Raw genomic sequence first — 19,620 nt, 5'->3', positions numbered from 1 at the left:
CTTCTGCATTCTTCCCGACCTTTGTGTGCTAGGCGGGACCCTGCAGGACTGTCTGCATTTGGAATAGAGGAAATCCAAGCCTGTGCCCACAGCTAAGCTGGGGCTCTGGGCCTCTGTTCACCCTTCTCCCTGGACACCTGTGGAATCTGACTGCAGCCACTTTAGATGGACAGGACCCACTGGAAAAGTGTCCTGCTCATCGGACATCAGCCATTCCAGATGTTCCTTTAAAAAAAAAATTCTCCAGGGGCTTCTAAGAAAGTCCCAGCCAGTCAGAAGCCTTCTTTCCCAGCTGGCCCTCCAGAGTGACTGCCCCCTTACTCTCCGTGTAAGATTGTGTTTGACAGCAATGGAAACCAACGGTTCAACACCCATCATTTCTTGGCAGAACAGACTGGCATGAGACTTGTCCCAAAACAAAATAAGCCCTTCAGGGAAGTATATTTCAAGCTGGGCTCGCGTTCCCAGGCCTCTGAGATTCTTACATGGCTGACACAGGAGCCGAGGGCGGCTGAGCTCCAGCAGAGCCAACAATGATCGGCAGTAATAGGACAGCGACAAGGGGACACTCAGGGCCGGGTGTGTTCCTGAAGGGCTCAGACAAGGGTAACTGGACATGCTGCAGACCTCCTCCTGGGGAGAGGCTGTCTACACTGCAGCCGGCTCTTCTCAAATGGCCTCCTTGGTGATTTCAGTCCTGGAGGAGGGGTGTGGAGGTCAGAATAGCACCCCTTCCTTTCCCTCCACTTCTTTTTACTTCCCAATTCCTCCACAATTCTTTCTCACCACCACCGCCTTTCCCACGGCTCTATGTGCCACTTGGGGGAGCTGTGTGGACCTTCTGTCACCAGAGAGCATGCCATGTCATCTGTGTCTGGAAACTTGTTCCATCATACGGCTCTGATCGTCTGCATCCTAAGTTGCTATAAAGCCTTGCTTTCTAGGCTTGGTTCCAGTGCGGACCCATAGCATGGCTCAAACATCAAAGGTGGAAAAGGCCCCAGGGACATCATGGTTCTCGGCGCCCTGGGGGTAACCAGGCCACTTTTGCGCTGCATCTTCTGAATGCCCACCAGAGGGCGCCCGAGACTTCCGGAGGGAGGCCGCGGCCGGGGCCTCAAGGCCAGCAGGTGGCGCTGTTGCCTCATCCACAAGCAGGGAGAGCGGTCCCAGCTGGGCGCGAGGGCAGCGTCCCCGTGGCGAGCAGGTGGCGCCCCTGAAGGCGGAGGGCGATCCTAAAGGAGATGACGCCGCGGCCCCGCCAAACGCGGCTTCCCCGCCCCAGAAGCACAGCCAGGCCCCAGCTAGCCTGACTCGATGGAAAGCTCCAGGTAGGAACTTGTTTCTCGGTTTGGGGTTCTGGCTGCGCAGCTGCTTTGCCAGGAGGCCTGGAAGGAAGTCCATTCATTCTCTCTCCCCGCAGCTTCTTCGACCTTTCATGTGTTCGCCCAACATAAATTAAAGCCATACTGTGGGACCAGGTGGGCTCAGGACTTAGGAATGAAAAGGACAAGCCCTGTGCTAGACGGCGTCTTGGTGGGCAGGATGGGGAGGGGCGTGGGGAGATTCTAGACGGTCTGCAAGCTGATGTGGGCAGAGGGGCAGCCAGGGCAGAGGCGGCCAAGGCAGCCTGCAGGCTGAGCGGGCGCGTGTGAGTGACAGGTGGCAGGAGAGGAGCCGGGTGAGGACGAGGAACCAGACGGGGGCTTCAGGCTGGGTCCAGATGTCCCTCCCCGGGTGTCAGGGTCCACATGCTCTGGGCAAGGGAGAATCGCTGAGAGCATGACTTATTTACAGGTGCATGAATCTGCACTCACTAGTTGATAAATAAGTAATCCCCAGGGTGAAGGAGAAGGGGGAGACACCCTCACAAGGTCCACCCTCTGCTGGGTTTACCTGGACCCAGAGCCCTCTCCAGGCACTGTTCTCTCTGCTTCCAACCCGACCAAGAAATACAATAGACTCAGTAGGTTGTGGACTTGTCAGGATCTAAAACTGAAGAGCCGCCGTCTATTTATTTAGCAAGATAAATATGCACATTCATTATTTATGCAGGATAATAAGTAAAGAATTTATAAAGCCCCATATTGTCATTTATTCATCACAACAAAGGTGCAGACCCACATTTTATAGGTAAGAAACGTGAGACTCAGGTCACAGAGTTCATAAATGGTGGCACTGGCACTCCCGTCCGGGCTTTCCGATCCCTCCTCACCAGGGTCCTTATGGAATTGAGCACCCAGCTGGGGAAGTGAGGTCTGGCGTCTCTGGTACCCAGAGATATCGGATCCCTGGTTTCAGTTTTCATTCTAAACCCCCTTTCCATCCAATATGAGCACCAGCTGGTCCCCAGCACTGAGGATCGCACTGCACCGTGAGTTCTGGAGAGACTGGAGGGATTTTCAAGTGTCCCACTGTATGGGGCACCGTGGCCAGGGCAGTAGTCAGGTGGGCCGTACAAAGCTTTGTTGGCATCCAGGACAGTGTTGGAGGGAGGGCCATCCATGAGTGTCTGTGATTTTGTGGACCCAGACACTTGGTCTCCAAACAGAAAACAGGCCTGAAATTTCATTTTCTTTTTTTTTTTTTTTACATCTTTATTGGAGTATAATTGCTTTACAATGGTGTGTTAGTTTCTGCTTTATAACAAAGTGAATCAGTTATACATATACACATGTTCCCGTATCTCTTCCCTCTTGTGTCTCCCTCCCTCCCACCCTCCCTATCCCACCCCTCCAGGCGGTCACAAGGCACCGAGCTGATCTCCCTGTGCTATGCAGCTGCTTCCCACTAGCTGTCTACTTTACGTTTGGTAGTGTATATATATCCATGCCTCTCTCTCGCTTTGTCACAGCTTACCCTTCCCCCTTCCCATATCCTCAAGTCCATTATCCACAGTAGGTCTGTGTCTTTATTCCTGTCTTACCCCTAGGTTCTTTACGACATTTTTTTTTTTCTTAAATTCCATATATATGTGTTAGCATGCGGTATTTGTCTTTCTCTTTCTGACTTACTTCACTCTGTATGACAGACTTTAGGTCCATCCACCTCATTACAAATAGCTCAATTTGGGACCTAATGAAATTTCATTTTTTGAAGTTTCTGCTACAGAGATCCCTTGCCAGTGTATTGAAATTAATAGAGAAAATGTTTTTAATCAACTAAGTGCACTGAGTGCTGTGTAAAGATCCCGGAAGGAATAAAGCCCACCAGTGAGGCAGAGAGAAGTGGAATTCTAGCAAAGACAAGTGAAGGACCCCATACTCAACATCACTGGAAGGAAGCTAAACCCTGCAAGAGGACAGTGATGGGGGCAGACCGTAAAAAAAAAAAAAAAGCAGTTAACAAATGACATGAAATGGTCCATAAAATAACATGTAAATTAACATCAGATTTCCAAGAATCTTTGGGTTGAGCACTTAAAAGACCACCTCTCCGAAGCTCACAATCTGGGATGACAGTACTGCACCCCATAGAGGGCAAACAACTTGCTCTCATAGAAATAGCTGCTGTCAGCTTGGGCTCACAGCAGGTCCGGCCCTGGTTTCTGTGCTCTATATGAATTAACTCATTTAATCCTCCCAAAGAGGGCCTGGAGGACGGGGGTTTCCCCCATATTTTCAGATGGCGAAATGGAAGCTTGGGAAGGTTAAGTAACTTGCCAGCTCATCTAGTCATAAGTGGCAGAGCTGGGATTCACATCCACGTGGTCCAGCTCCTAGCCCATCCTCACAATCACGTTGCTTTGTCACTGGGTCCAAGAACCAGGGCAAATCAGTAGCAGAACCAACGAAGCTCTGATACTCCACTCCTAGATCCTGTTCTCTCCACCGTGGCACTCTTCCCTGGTCCTGCAGCCCCTCTGTCCGGGATGCTCTTCACCCAGCTCCCCAAGGGCCTGCTCCCTCAATTCCTTCTCTGACCACCCCAGATAAAGCAGCTACACCCTCCCACCCTGCGCACCCCGGCACACCCGACACCCTTGGCTCTGCAGTTACCACCACCTACTTGTGCTTCATGTGTCTTCTCCCCTAAAACGCATCATCTGAAGGCAGTGTCTGTTGTTCTCAGGGCCACAGCCCCGGTGCCCGGCACACAGGAGCGTTCAGTAACCAGTCAATGAATAAACAAATGAGCAAGTTGTAGATAAATTCCCAGGCCCGCAGCGGAGAACTCGGGTGCTCCGTGCCCCATGCTGAGGTCGCCCTTGGCTCCTTGTGTCTGAGATGCTACCCACACGCCCAAACCAGGCCAGATGCTGCCTCCTCTGGAAACCTGAATCCTTCCACCATCTGAGCTACCGATGAGACTCATTCCTCGAGGTTTACTCTCACATCTCCATGAATCTTCTCTTCAACTGTGGGTACGTCTGAAAGGGAGAACGTAATACGTCAATGAATTATCAGCCGTGGACACTCCTGAATGTACTAAGATAGTACGTAAACAACATTTTATATGTAACAGATCCAAACTAAAATCTAGCTAGCCTGGATGCAGCCCTTAGAGCGCACCCATCACAGTGCCAGCCGCTTTACACGCTGCACGGGGTGCCAGCTGTTTCTGGCTCTCAGCTTTCCTGGCACCCGTGGGGACTGCACTTCCCAGAACCTTTGTGGGTGGGTAGGTGGCACCGTGTGACTGGTCCTAGCCCATCCGATGTAGGTGGGCCTGTTACCCATTTAAAATGCTAACGAGAGACGCTTGGGAGCTCTCTTTCCCTTTTGGTTCAGCCACCCGGCAACCTCAGCCTGAGGCCCTGAGTGACGATGTGGAGCAGGGGCCCCATGTCCCCAAGTCTCTGCACAGCACTCTTTGGGGGTGGTCTGTGCTGTCATCGTTGTGCAGATAAAGAACAGGCTCTGAGTTATTAAACGCTTTTCCTGAGATGACACATCTAATAAGTGACAGAGGCAAGAATGGAACTCAGGTGTGTCTGATGCTCAAACACATAACTTTCACCTGCTTTTACTCTCGCTTCCAAATCTTTATTAAATACACAAGGAATAGGACAATGGGAATACCAGCTATTCCCTGGAAAACAGAAGCTTTGTCAGGGCACCACGGCTCTGGGAAGTCAGGAGGGCACTGGGGGCCTGGGAATCCAGGGAAGCCCTCGTGTTTAGTTTTTAAAGAGTGAGGATACAAATGCATTCTCACCAATACTGAGGCTCTTTAAGAGGAAGGGGGGGTGGAGGGGCTTCCCTGGTGGCGCAGTGGTTGAGAGTCCGCCTGCCAATGCAGGGGACGCGGGTTCGTGCCCCGGTCCGGGAGGTTCCCACATGCCGCAGAGCGGCTGGGCCCGTGAGCCGTGGCCGCTGAGCCTGCACGTCCGGAGCCTGTGCTCCACAACGGGAGAGGCCACAGCAGTGAGAGGCCCGCGTACCGCAAAAAAAAAAAAAAAGAAAGAAAAAAAAAGAGGAAGGGGTGGGGAATCAGACACGGAAAAGAAGCCACTATAAATACTGTGACCAACGGAATTCCTGTGGCCTGATGGCTTTGACAATAACCCCCTGGCTAGGTGTAATCACACCTCCTCACCACACGAGATTAGCTAATACGGGTGAAGCACTTGGAGTGCTTCTAAAGGAAGCAAAATACTGTCATTGTTAGTATGACTCTGTCAGATGCCTCCCTCTTGAGATTCTCAGCGGATTCGCTCTGTGCAGCTCGGCTGCTTCTTGCATCGCTGCTTCTAGAACCAGGAACAAGTTTCTCCGGATCAGATGGGCTTCCCTGCTACTTCTTTGGAAGTTGTGTTAAAATGAAGGTCCTGGGGCCCCAGGAGCAGGTGGAGACCAGCAGGGGGAGGAGTCAATAAAAGGGGAGAAAGAGAAAGAAGGGACAGTAACAGCATCTCAACTCTCTCTTCTTCCGATTAAGGCCTTTGCCGAAGCACCGCATTTGTTTAGAAGAGCAAATGAGGTGTAATTTGTTACTGAAAGCGGAGCTTGAAGCTCTCACTATAAATAGCATATAATAAGCAAAATCCTTGCTAGCTCAGAGAAAAAAAAGGGACCCTAAAAAGAAAAAGAACACTGATGCATAGAACAGACCGTTATAAAAATGGGAGAGGAGAGACCTTCAAATTGGTGGAAGAGTAAGAGGTGGAGATCACCTTCCTCCCCACAGATACATCAGAAATACATCTACACGTGGAACACCTCCTACAGAACACCCACTGAACGCTGGCAGAAGACCTCAGACCTCCCAAAAGGCAAGAAACTCCCCACAACTTGATGTATGCTGCATCGGTGGAATACCTGAATAGACAACAAGTCATTCCAAAATTGAGGCAGGGGACTTTGGGACCAACGATATATATATATATATATATTTTTTCCCCTTTTTCTCTTTTTGTGAGTGTGTATGTGTATGCTTCTGTGTGTGATTTTGTCTGTATACCTTTGCTTTTACCATTTGTCCTAGGGTTCTGTCTGTCCATTTTTGTTTTTTTTTTCATTACTTTTTACTTTTTTTATTTTTAATAATAATTATTTTTCTTTTCTTTTCTTTTCTTTCTTTCTTTCTTCTTCCTTCCTTTCCTTCCTTGCTTCCTTCCTTTTTTCTTTCTTTCTTTCTTTTCTTTCTGCCTTTTCTTCTGAGCCATGTAGCTGACAGGGTCTTGGTGCTCCAGCCAGGTGTCAGGCCTGTGCCTCTGAGGTAGGAGAGCCAAGTTCAGGACACTGGTTCACCAGAGACCTCCCAGGTCCACGTAATATCAAATGGCGAAAGCTTTCCCAGAGATCTCCATCTCAACTCTAAGACCCAGCTCCACTCAACGACCCACAAGCTACAGTGCAGGACACCCCATGCCAAACAACTAGCAAGACAGGAACACAACCCCACCCATTAGCAGAGAGGCTGCCTAAAATCATAATAAAGTCACAGACACCCCAAAACACACCACCGGACACTGTCCTGCCCACCAGAAAGACAAGATCCAGCCTCATCCACCAGAACACAGGCACTAGTCCCCTCCACCAGGAAGCCTACACAACCCACTGAACCAACCGTAGCCACTGGGGGCAGACACCAAAAACAATGGCAACGACGAACCTGCAGCCTGAAACTACAAAGCCTCCAGTCTTTGATGGAGACCCCAAACACAGTAAGTTAAGCAAAATGAGAAGGCAGAGAAACACACAGCAGATGAAGGAGCAAGGTAAAAACCCACCAGACCAAACAAATGAAGAGGAAATAGGCAGTCTACCTGAAAAAGAATTCAGGGTAATGATAGTAAAGATGATCCAAAATCTTGGAAATAGAATGGAGAAAATACAAGAAACATTTAACAAGGACCCAGAAGAACTAAAGATGAAACAAACAATGATGAACAACACAATAAATGAAATTAAAAATTCTCTAGAAGGAGTCATTAGCAGAATAACTGAGGCAGAAAAATGGATAAGTGACCTGGAAGATAAAGTAGTGGAAATAACTGCTGCAGAGCAGAATAAAGAAAAAAGAATGAAAAGAATTAAAGACAGTCTCAGAGACCTCTGGGAAAACATTAAACACACTAACATTTGAATTATAGGGGTCCCAGAAGAAGAGAAAAAGAAAGGGACAGAGAAAATATTGAAGAGATTATAGTTGAAAACTTCCCTAATATGGAAAAGGAAATAGTCAAGTCAAGTCCAGGAAACACAGAGAGTCCCATGCAGGATAAATCCAAAGAGAAACATGCCAAGACACATATTATCAAACTATCAAAAATTAAATACACAGAAAAAATATTAAAAGCAGCAAGGGAAAAACAACAAATAAAATACAAGGGAATCCCCATAAGGTTAACAGCTGATCTTTCAGCAGAAACTCTGCAGGGCAGACGGGAGTGGCAGGACATTTTTAAAGTGATGAAAGGGAAAAACCTACAACAAGGATTACTCTACCCAGCAAGGACCTCATTCAGATTTGATGGAGAAATTAAAAGCTTTACAGACAAGCAAAAGTAAGAGAATTCAGCACCAGCAAACCAGCTTTACAACAAATGCTAAAGGAACTTCTCTAGGCAGGAAACACAAGAGAAGGAAAAGACCCACAATAACAAACCCAAAACAATTAAGAAAATGGTAATAGCAATGTACATATCAATAATTACCTTAAATGTAAATGGACTAAATGCTCCAACCAAAAGACATAGACTGGCTGAATGGATTCAAAAACAAGACCTGTATATATGCTGTCTACAAGAGGCCCACTTCAGACCTCAGGACACATACAGACTGAAAGTGAGGGGATGGAAAAAGATATTCCATGGAAATGGAAATCAAAAGAAAGCTGGAGTAGCAATTCTCATATCAGACAAAATAGACTCTAAAATAAAGACTAAAAAAAAAAAAAAGAACAGGAAAAAAAAATAAAATAAAATAAAGGCTATTACAACAGACAAAGAAGGACACTATATAATGATCAAGGGATCAATTCAAGAAGATCTAATAATTGTAAATATTTATGAACCAACAGAAGAGCACCTCAATACATAAGGCAAATGCTAACAGCCATAAAAGGGGAAATTGACAGTAACAGAATCATAGTAGGGGACTTTAACACCCCACTTTCACCAATGGACAGATCGTCCAAAATGAAAATAAATAAGGAAACACAAACTTTAAATGATACATTAAACAAGATGGACTTAATTGATATTTATAGGACATTCCATCCAAAAACAACAGAATACACCTTCTTCTCAAGTGCTCATGGAACATTCTCCAGGATAGATCATATCTTGGGTCACAAATCAAGCCTTGGTAAATTTAAGAAAATTGAAATCGTATCAAGTATCTTTTCCAACCATAATGCTATGAGACTAGATATCAATTACAAGAAAAAAATTGTAAAAAAAAAAAACACATGGAGGCTAAACAATACACTACTTAATAGCCAAGACATCACTGAAGAAATCAAAGAGGAAATAAAAAAATACCTAGAAACAAATGACAGTGAAAACACGATGACCCAAAACCTATGGGATGCAGCAAAAACAGTTCTTGCAGGGAAGTTTATAGCAATACAATCCTACCTCAAGAAACAAGAAACATCTGAAATAAACAACCTAACCTTACAACCTAAAGTAATTAGAGAAAGAAGAACAAAAAATCCCCAAAGTTAGCAGAAGGAAAGAAATCATAAAGATCAGATCAGAAATAAATGAAAAAGAAATGAAGGAAACAATAGCAAAGATCAATAAAACTAAAAGCCGGTTCTTTGAGAAGATAAACAAAATTGATAAACCATTATCCAGACTCATCAAGAAAAAAAGGGAGAAGACTCAAATCAATAGAATTAGAAATGAAAAAGGAGAAGTAACAACTGACACTGGAGATACAAATGATCATGAGAGATTACTACAAGCAACTATATGCCAATAAAATGGACAACCTGGAAGAAATGGACAAATTCTTAGAAAAGCACAACCTTCCAAGACTGAACCAGGAAGAAATAGAAAGTATAAACAAACCAATCACAAGCACTGAAATTGAGACTGTGATTAAAAATCTTCCAACAAACAAAAGCCCAGGACCAGATGGCTTCACAGACGAATTCTATCAAACATTTAGAGAAGAGTTAACACTTATCCTTCTCAAACTCTGCCACAATATAGCAGAGGGAGGAACACTCCCAAACTCATTCTATGAGGCCACCATCACCCTGATATCAAAACCAGATAAAGATGTCACAAAGAAAGAAAACTACAGGCCAATATCACTGATGAACATAGATGCAAAAATCCTCAACAAAATACTAGCAAACAGAATCCAACAGCACATTAAAAGGATCATACACCATGATCAAGTGGGGTTTATCCCAGGGATGCAAGGATTCTTCAGTATACACAAATCAATCAATGTGATACACTATATTAACAAACGGAAGGATAAAAACCATATGATCATCTCAATAGATGCAGAAAAAGCTTTCAACAAAATTCAACACCCATTTATGATAAAAAATCCCTCCAGAAAGTAGGCATAGAGGGAACTTACCTCAACATAATAAAGGGCATATATGACAAACCCACAGCCAACATCATTCTCAATGGTGAAAAACTGAAACCATTTCCACTAAGATCAGGAACATGACAAGGTTGCCCACTCTCACCACTCTTATTCAACATAGTTTTGGAAGTTTTAGCCACAGCAATTAGAGAAGAAAAAGAAACAAAAGGAATCCAAATAGGAAAAGAAGAAGTAAAGCTGTCACTGTTTGCAGATGACATGATACTATACATAGAGAATCCTACAGATGTTCCCAGAAAACTACTAGAGCTAATCAATGAATTTGGTAAAGTAGCAGGATACAAAATTAATGCACAGAAATCTCTTGCATTCCTATATACTAATGATGAAAAATCTGAAAGAGAAATTAAGAAAACACTCCCATTTACCACTGCAACAAAAAGAATAAAATACCTGTGAATAAACCTACCTAGGGAGACAAAAGACCTGTATGCAGAAAACTATAAGACACTGATGAAAGAAATTAAAGATGATACAAACAGATGGAAAGAAATTAAAGATGATACAAACAGATGGAAATGTAAGGCCAGACACTATAAAACTCTTGGAGGAAAACATAGACAGAGCACTCTATGACAGAAGTCATAGTAAGATCCTTTTTGACCCACCTCCTAGAGAAATGGAAATAAAAACAAAAATAAACAAGTGGGACCTAATGAAACTTAAAAGCTTTTGCACAGCAAAGGAAACCATAAACAAGATGAAAAGACCACTCTCAGAATGGGAGAAAATATTTACAAATGAAGCAACTGACAAAGGATTAATCTCCAAAATATACAAGAAGCTCATGCAGCTCAATATCAAAAAAACAAACAACCCAATCCAAAAATGGGCAGAAAACCTAAACAGACATTTCTCCAAAGAAGATATACAGATTACCAACAAACACAAGAAAGAATGCTCAACATCACTAATCTTTAGAGAAATGCAAATCAAAACCACAATGAGATATCATCTCACACCAGTCAGAATGGCCATCATCAAAAAATCTAGAAACAATAAATGCTGGAGAGGGTGTGGAGAAAAGGGAACCCTCTTTCTCTGTTGGTGGGAATGTAAATTGATACAGCCACTATGGAGAACAGGATGGAGGTTCCTTAAGAAAGTAAAAATAGAACTACCGTATGACCCAGCAATCCCACTACTGGGCATATACCCTGAGAAAACCATAATCCAAAAAGAGTCATGTAGCACAATGTTCATTGCAGCTCTATTTACAATAGCCAGGACATGGAAGCAACCTAAGTGTCCATCGACAGATGAATGGATAAAGAAGATGTGGCACATATACACAATGGAATATTACTCAGCCATAAAAAGAAACGAAATTGAGTTATTTGTAGTGAGGTGGATGGACTAGAGTCTGTCATACAGAGTGAAGTAAGTCAGAAAGAGAAAAATAAATACCCTATGCTAACGCATATATATGGAATCTAAAAAGAAAAAATAAACGGTTATGAAGAACGTAGGGGCAGGACAGGAATACAAGCGCAGATGTAGGGAATGAACTTGAGGACACGGGGAGGGGGAAGGGTAAGCTGGGATGAAGTGAGAGAGTGGCATGGACATATGTACACTACCAAATGTAAAATAGCTAGTGGGAAGCAGCCGCATAGCACAGGGAGATCAGCTCAGTGCTTTGTGACCACCTAGAGGGGTGGGATAGGGAGGGTGGGAGGGAGACACAAGAGGGAAGAGATAGGGGAACATATGTATATGTATAGCTGATTCACTTTGTTATAAAGCAGAAACTAACACACCATTGTAAAGCAATTATACTCCAATAAAGATGTTAAAAAAAAAAAAAAAGGGAGAGGCCGATGCATCCCCTGCTTGCATGCCTCCCCAGGGGCTGAGCACCGGGCCTGCTTGGGACCTGGGACTGTTCTGGCTGCAGAAGGTCCTGCACGGTGGGACCCCTCAGTCCCCTCTCCCAGGACGGCTGGTCACCCGCCCTTGCGTGAAATGCCTCTCCCATGCCTCACCTCTCACCTTACCTTTGGCAATGGTGTCAAACTACTTTTTAAAAATCTCCAGGCAGCTGCCTGTGACCCTGGAGCAGACACGCTCTTTCCTCTGTGTCACCATGGCGAGTCTGCATAACACGACAGCCTTGGTTAATGAGTTGTATGGTGATCCTTTGTTTACTGCTAAAATCTGTTTCTCTCTGATAGAGTTTAAACTACTCAAATGCAGGACTCATATCTCTTTTTTTAAAATTAATTTACCTTTTTAAAAATTTTTATTTTATTTATTTTTTTATACAGCAGGCTCTTATTAGTTATCTGTTTTATACATATTAGTGTATACATATCAATACCAATCCCCCAGTTCATCCCACCACCACCGCCGGCCCCCACTTTCCCCCTTGCTGCAGGACTCTTATCTTACTTACATTTGAATATCTGGTATCCAAGTAAACAAATGTTTGACTTGAGAAAACTGTATTTTATTCACCATTTAAACATCATAAATTCCTTGAAATATCCCCACGTGTACCAAAATACATGGAAGTGATAGAAAATTCGGAAGGTCTGCATCGCAAAAGGACAAAACAGGGGCCCCCTGCAGTTTTTCACTCTCTGCTGACAAGGTACCTGAAGTTTTCACCATCAAAAATCTATTCCCTTGGATTAAGACGGCGTTCTCCTCCTGCCTGGGACCTGCCCAGACTATCATGTAACGTCTTATTTTGTCCTGCTTCCAAATGACTGGCCTGAGAACTCCTAGCCTCACCCCAGCCCTGAGGTCTGGCTGAAATAACCCAGAGAGCCTGGCGACACAGGCATGGCTATGCTTCTCAGTGATAAATATCTCAGTTACAAGAATGAAAATGTTCTCTAAGGCATTCTCCTCTTAAGTGGTGGATTGGTCCCAAAGGAACTCAAGTAGAGGGTTCATTGCTATTGTTTGTGTTTGGGGTTGGGGAAGGCCAGGATCCCATCTTCTCACAAAGACTAAGTCCTAAGAATTGTTGCTGTCCTGGGCAGAACGCAGATTACCAGCAACAGTGTCTATCACGGGCTCTGGGAGATCAACGGATCCCCTAAGCTTGGACGTAGGTGGTTCTGCGGGAAGTGTGTTCCTTTCTGAGGCTGAGTGGCGTGGAGAGCTGAGAGCCACGGTGGGCACCTTTACAGAGAAAGACAGCTAAGGGCCTGCAGAAAGATAAGTAATGGAAAGTTCTGGCAAACGATGTAGCCTCAGAGGGGAGGTTTAAATGGCCAGAGGGAAAGAAGGGTTCCTTTGTAGCTGGGGAGGGAAGGCATCAGAGTTCAAAGAGAAAGACCTTGAGAATAAATACCCAGAAGCTGACTTTAGAAACCACGGACATGTTAGGATGGTCCAGAGCAACACAAGCATGTATTTATTGACTTAACCCCGACGTGAAATTGCATAATTTGAGACCTAGTTCGTTTTGAAAGCTCTGCCTTTTGGGTCTCTTTAGTTTATAATCCAAGAACATCTTGTGAAAAACTTTGAACCTGGATTTAAGTTGAGCATGAAACACAGCTGAGTGTGGGAAAGAACTGTACACAGATCTGAAAGAGAAATCATTTTAAATCATTGCATAAACCCCTAACCAGAACAGCATGTGAAAGGGCAGAACAGACTTTGTGCCCCGTGGGCCCTGCTCGGCGCCAGGTAAATGAAGGCTCCGCGGGGAGCGTGAACCCCGCTCTTTTGGTGTCATCAGTGAGGCTGATCCCCAGCCAGCGCCTGAAGGGATGTCGTGTTGTGTGTGATGTTTTCCGTAAAGAAAGGATGAGCTCTGGGGTCACACAGACCTGGGCATGTTTACTCCCCTGGGACTGGGGGTCAACCGTGGAACCTCCCAGAACCAGAGTCACCTGCAAGTGACACAGGGGTGACCTGCGGCTCACACACACTTCCTGCAGGCGCAGAGTGAAGGATGGGAGTCAGGTGTCCAGCAGGGAACGCGACTCACGAGAGGCACTACATCCATCCCTTCCCATCCTACAGGGACAGCAGTGGACCCAGAGACGCTGGTCACCTGTGGACTTCTGGGCCCCTCTGGCCGCGGCCTCTCACCCACGTGACCTCTCGGCCTCTCCGGGCTCCTCTGCCTCTGCCCTCGCCCCCGCCCATCAGCCAGCCCCTCGGCAGCCCCAGAGCTTTTTCCAGATCGCAAACCTCGTTTCAAAGCCCTGTTGGGAACCCTTCAACGGCTTCCCGGGCCTACACCCTCCTCAGGATGGATGAACCTTTCACGAACTGGTGCCACTCCCCTCGACGTTCTCTTTCATAAACGTGCTGCCTTCATTCACCCCCTGTCCCCAGACCACACATACCCACCCTTCCTGCCCTCCAGCACACGCAGGACATACTTTCCCCAAAGGACACGCCTGTGCACAGTTTGTCCCTTCTGCCTGGACGGCTCCCCAGATCTGACTCCCACGAGCCCCTACTTTATTTGGAAAACTCCTCCCCAGTCTTCAGGGTTCAGCTTAGATGTCACTTCCAGCTTGCTCTCACCCTCTTATATTCTCTCCATTGTATGGTGTCCATACACCTGTCCTAACTTACTGTCTCTACTAAAAATACCTGCTTACTTGTCCTTCTGCAGACAGAGCTCCGAGCCTCAGAGTTGCGTCTGTCTTGTTCACCAAGATCTCCCCGGCCCAGAGAACAGCCCAGAATAGGTAGGTGCTCAGTGAATCTGTTTTTTAAACTTCTTGTTTGAAATAATGATAGACTTAAAGAAAAGTTGCAAAAATAACACAAAGTTCCTATACATCTTTCACACAGCCTCCCCTTATGTTAAAATCTTATAAAATAATAGTAAAATGATTGAAAGGAAGATATTATCATTGATCCAATACTCTTAACTAATGTACAGACCTTATTTGAACTTCACCCATTTTTCCACTATAATAATGTGATTTATAATATGAAATATATACTTGGTCTTGGTGTCCATTCCTAGCTCAGGGCTCCTAAAGCCCTTGGAATTTTCTGCTATGAAAGCAATCAAGGTGTCTTTTGTTATGTTAATGAGGTGACTTTGGAAAGCCCCAGGTCACCTTAGATGGGGGCTTGTTGCCAGGGGAACCAACCTTGGTGATTAGATGTTTGTCACTTTCAGACCACCCCCACCCCTAACTCCAGGGAAGGGGAGAGGGGCTGGAGATTGAATTTCATCACCAATGGCCAGTGGCTTTGACACACGCCCCTTGGATTAGGGAAGAGCATGAAAGAAAGTCTGAAGGAAAAAGGCCGTCTCTGGCTTGGGGGCTTGAGGGCCGTGTTGGCTGAATGAAGAGGAAGCTGCATGGACCTCAGCAGCGATACCAGAGGCGGGACACAAAGACCTGCTTCCCAAGGTCCAACTACGAACCCCAGGGGAGAGACCAGCCATGAAGCAGCTTGAAAACCTTTCTATCCAAGGGGGCCACCGAAGTTGGGGTGCAGGGTGGGTGACCTCAGCAGAAGAGGACTGAGGTGAGCTACCAGCCGCAGGCTAGGAGGATGTTGTGAGCAGCCAGCAAAGGCAGGCAACACCCACACCAGAAAACAGCAGTTGGACATGCCAAGTGGGAGGGGCTCAAAGAACCTAGAAAAGCCCCGTGAGAGGAAGAGGCAGCCTTGGGTCCTCAGCACAGAGGGCGCTGCTGCCCCATCACACCTGTACCCATCACGTAAGGAAGGCCCTTCTGCCACCACCTTGCGCCCCCCAAAAGCTGATGCAACAAGAATCGTGGGAAGGACAGAAAGACCAGTGAGGGGGACGGGTCTCTGCAGGCTTCCCAGCCCCCAGGCCTGGCAGGGGAGGCAAAGGCAGCGATCAGAGGCGAGTTTGGAGTTTGATAAAAGACAGCACTGGACTTTTTGATACCTGAAAATGACCTGAATATTCTACGGGATCTGCAGGAGGGAAGAAGGAATTGAGAAAGAATTTAACACAAAGTGGAGGAAAAATGTTCCCTCTGTTTTCACTCTGCCACGTCCAGTCATTCAGAATTGAAACAAGACGGTTACGTACAGGTGTGCTCACCTGTCCAGCCATGCGGGGCTCAATGCTCTGTGGGCACCACCTTGAAATTCTTAACAATTTTTAACAGGGGGGCCCGACTCTTCATTTTGCATCAAGCCCCGCAAATCATATAGGCAGTCTTGTTTATATATACAGGAGGGACTTAGCCGTGTTCTACGTAACTCCAAGGGGTACAGCAGGTCTGATCAGTGGAAGGTAGAAAGAAACAGCTTTTAGCCCAATATTAGGAAATGTTTTCAAAACTCATGGCTGCCCAAATTGGAATTGGCTATGTAAATAGGCAGAGCTTCGGAACGCCAGAATCCTTACAGCAGAGGAGGGTCGGCTACTTGGAGAACTATTAGAGACACAATACAAGCTTTGGACTCTGTGGCCTCCCAAGTCCCTTCCAACCTTGGGATTATCTAATTCTTTGATTATTGAACCTCCTCGGAGATGTCTACTTTACCAACTTCACCAGGAAATGAACTCACTAGTGCTGAGACAGGTAAGGATATTTCCAAGTCCAGCCTGTAACCCCTCCAGGGCTGGGAGTTTCACTGACTCCCTGGGTTTGTGTCCACATCATGAGCTGTTGTTTTCCTCTATGAGGACGTTACTGCCATTACTCACTGTATTTTTTTGTGTGTTTAACTCACTGTATTTTTTATCGTCGTAAGTTGGATCTTGTTATGGCTGGCACGCTGTGACTTCTAGCTTCTAAGAAAAAGGCCTAAGAAGTCTCAGAAACTGTCTTGGGCTTAAAGCCACTTTCGTTGATCATCATTTTGACAACAAGGCATAAACAGACCTAACAAATATTGATTAAATGTAACATTAGAAATCTATGCATGTGTTTTGGTTATTGCTGTCATCCTCATGATTATCATTCTTGGGGAAATGGTTCTCAGAGAAGGAGAGAAAGTCCAGTGCTTTCGGAGATCTTCCACGGATAACCTCTCAGACTCCACCTTCATGGTGCTGGTCTCTGGGGTCACAACTTGAAGGATCGAAGCTCCAGTGCAGAGACCCACCATCGAGGACAATCCTGGGGCCAGGAACCAACAGGAAGCCGTGTACTCGGTCGTGCCCAGTCAACCCATATTGGAAAACCTTGAGCTTCTTTCATACCATATTTTGGCCTTGACCTTTCTAGCGTTTAGCCTCCCAACAGTGGAGTCTGTGTCTGCACACCCTCCGTGCAGGCCCCCTAATTACAGCCATCCGTTAAGCTGTCAAGAAGAAATCCTCAGCTCAATCACGTCTTTATCAGACTCCGGCTGCCAATGGGGTCAAGATAGGCGTCAAGTCTGACCCGCCCAGAGCCCCTGTCCTGTGCTGGTCCCCCTGCTAACTGGGGCCTTTGTGACTGGGCCGCCGGACAGCCACCTGGGTGCCCCAGTTCAGTCCCCTCCGACGCACTGCAGACAGGGTGGACCCAAGAGAAACAATGGGACTGACTCAGGGAGGGCCCCTGCTCTTAGACTTTATCTTCGGGGGATTTTGCACACAGCAGTTGTACGGGGTTGTCAGAGCCCTAAACTGGAAGTGGAGACTCTGCTGAATGTGGTGTCAGGGAAAAGCGATTCCTCAGTTTGGACCTGCTCTCAGAGACGGCACAGTCATAGATGTCATCACTGCCAAGGAACTTCGTGACCATCCATCTCATCCTTTATTTTACAGATCAGTGCAAGTGTGGTCAAGGGACTCGGGTTTGACGTTCACTGCTAAGCCTGGTTTTCCTGAGTTTCAGGTGAGTAATATTTCAAGTGAGCCCCACACAATGAGAGAAACAAATCCAGGGTTGTTCCTATGCGGCTGCATGTTATTTGCTGTTTATTTCATGCAAGTATGTTTTTTCTCTCACACGAGGTCATAGAGTTTCTCCAGGACAGTTATTTCCTCTCTATTCTCCACAGAAAAGTTCTAGCAAAGAAAGTACTCACAAGTATTTGCTGAGACTCAGTTCAGGATCATTTCTCGTTTTTCTGTTTGAGTGTGTTTCTGTGAGTCTGTGTCTCCAAGATAGGTGATAAACACCACGTGCAAGTTAAAATAGAAGCCCCACATTTGATTGCTCGTCCAGCCACCCCATTTAAAAGATGAGAACACTGAGCTCCAGAGAAGGGAAGTTACTTGCACAAGATCACTCACTAGTAGATGATTTAAACGCAGGTCGACGCGGTTCATGCAGTGTTTTTCCCACAACTCCAGGTTAGCTGCTTGTGATCACATAGTAATAGATACAAGTTGAAGGGCACAAAGGAAACAAGGCATCAGAACACATCCTTAACTGATAACATTAGCATTGTTATTACTAATAATCCCTGAAATGTGCAGAGCAGTTAGTTTACAAAGATAAATTTACAGTTTCTTGTACATCCTTCAATAAACAAAAACAGAAAACAAGTCAATGCCCCATCTCTGCATTTTCACCTACACAAGAGGAATTCACCACACCTGTTGCTCTGCACGTCGCTTTTTTCACTTGATAGCATTACTGAGGGATATTTCTACACCAACCATGCAGGTCTGCTTCATGCTTCTTAAAAGGCACTTAGGGTTGGATCTACCACAGCTTACTTAACCAGCCCCCTACTGATGGACAGTTCAGTTGTTTCCAGATTTACGCTAAGAGGTGTCTTTTCTTAACAATCTCTCCTGGAGAGTTTTAAGTAACTAGCTTGACCTCAGAGCAGCATTTTGGGATCACCAGTAGGTTTGTATACTTATTTGAACAGATGACAAAATTGAAGTCTAGAGATGTTTGGGAGCTTCAACTCTTAGGGGCAAACCCCTAATAAGTAAGACCTGGTGTTCCTGCATCCTCTTCCACTAGTTATTCCAACGTGCTTGGGCCACTTAAGGGCACTGGGCGTGCTTGCCTTGGCTACTTGTAGAGGCCGTCAATAGCCACCACCAACCTCATCTCCACGGAACATCGAAAATCTGGCCCAACAGAGTCTTTGTTAAAAGAACCGATTCATCCAAAGATTCTCATCATGGTTTAAATTTTACTATTTTACCCAAAGATCACTGAGTTAAACTTCCCATTTCAGTAGATGAACCCAATTGCTTTGAACAAAGACGTAATTCAATGAAACCTTAATACTCTCATAAAATCAAGTATTCTCTGGTTCCCCAATGAACTCCAAAACATATCGATTTCTTCTGCACATGATGTGAGATAGGTTGTTTTCCCTAAACTAACCCCATTATGCCTTTTAAAATATATTATTATTTAAATGTTCAAATTTCTCTTATCCTGCAAATCTACAAAAGAGCAATCATAGAGTTCCTGGGAAAGAAAGAGCTGGTAGAGGGACTTTATCATATGGGGAATTTTAGGACATTCATTCAAGAATTAGAAACAAAAAGCAGATTGGGGTTGTACATGTGTAGCTCGTGAATGGTCCTGGGCAGTGGCTCCTTCTGCCAATTGCCAGATGAGGTGTTTATCACAGATTGAGGAAAAGGGGGCGTTTAAGATTAGGACTTTCTAAGGGTGAGAATCTGAAAACTACACTGACTTTTCAGACAGACTGCTTTTTGCTTGTTCATTGTAAAGAACCAGCATTTCTTTATGAAACAGCAAAAACCAAA

At 45.5% G+C, this 19,620-nt stretch overlaps 1 long non-coding RNA gene across 1 annotated transcript; it reads left to right on the top strand.

The window, feature by feature from the left end:
- The first annotated feature begins 937 nt into the window (after positions 1 to 937).
- On the top strand, positions 938 to 17,722 carry LOC307190525. Its single transcript, XR_013829485.1, has 3 exons — positions 938 to 1,331; positions 14,611 to 14,686; positions 17,701 to 17,722. It is a non-coding gene; the product is annotated as an uncharacterized lncRNA (long non-coding RNA).
- The last annotated feature ends 1,898 nt before the right edge of the window (positions 17,723 to 19,620 follow it).

Source organism: Stenella coeruleoalba, assembly GCF_951394435.1.
Source record: "Stenella coeruleoalba genome assembly, chromosome: 8".
Lineage (NCBI taxonomy): Eukaryota > Metazoa > Chordata > Mammalia > Artiodactyla > Delphinidae > Stenella > Stenella coeruleoalba.
The sequence above is the reverse complement of the archived record's forward strand: the minus strand, read 5'-3'. Positions and strand labels throughout refer to the sequence as shown.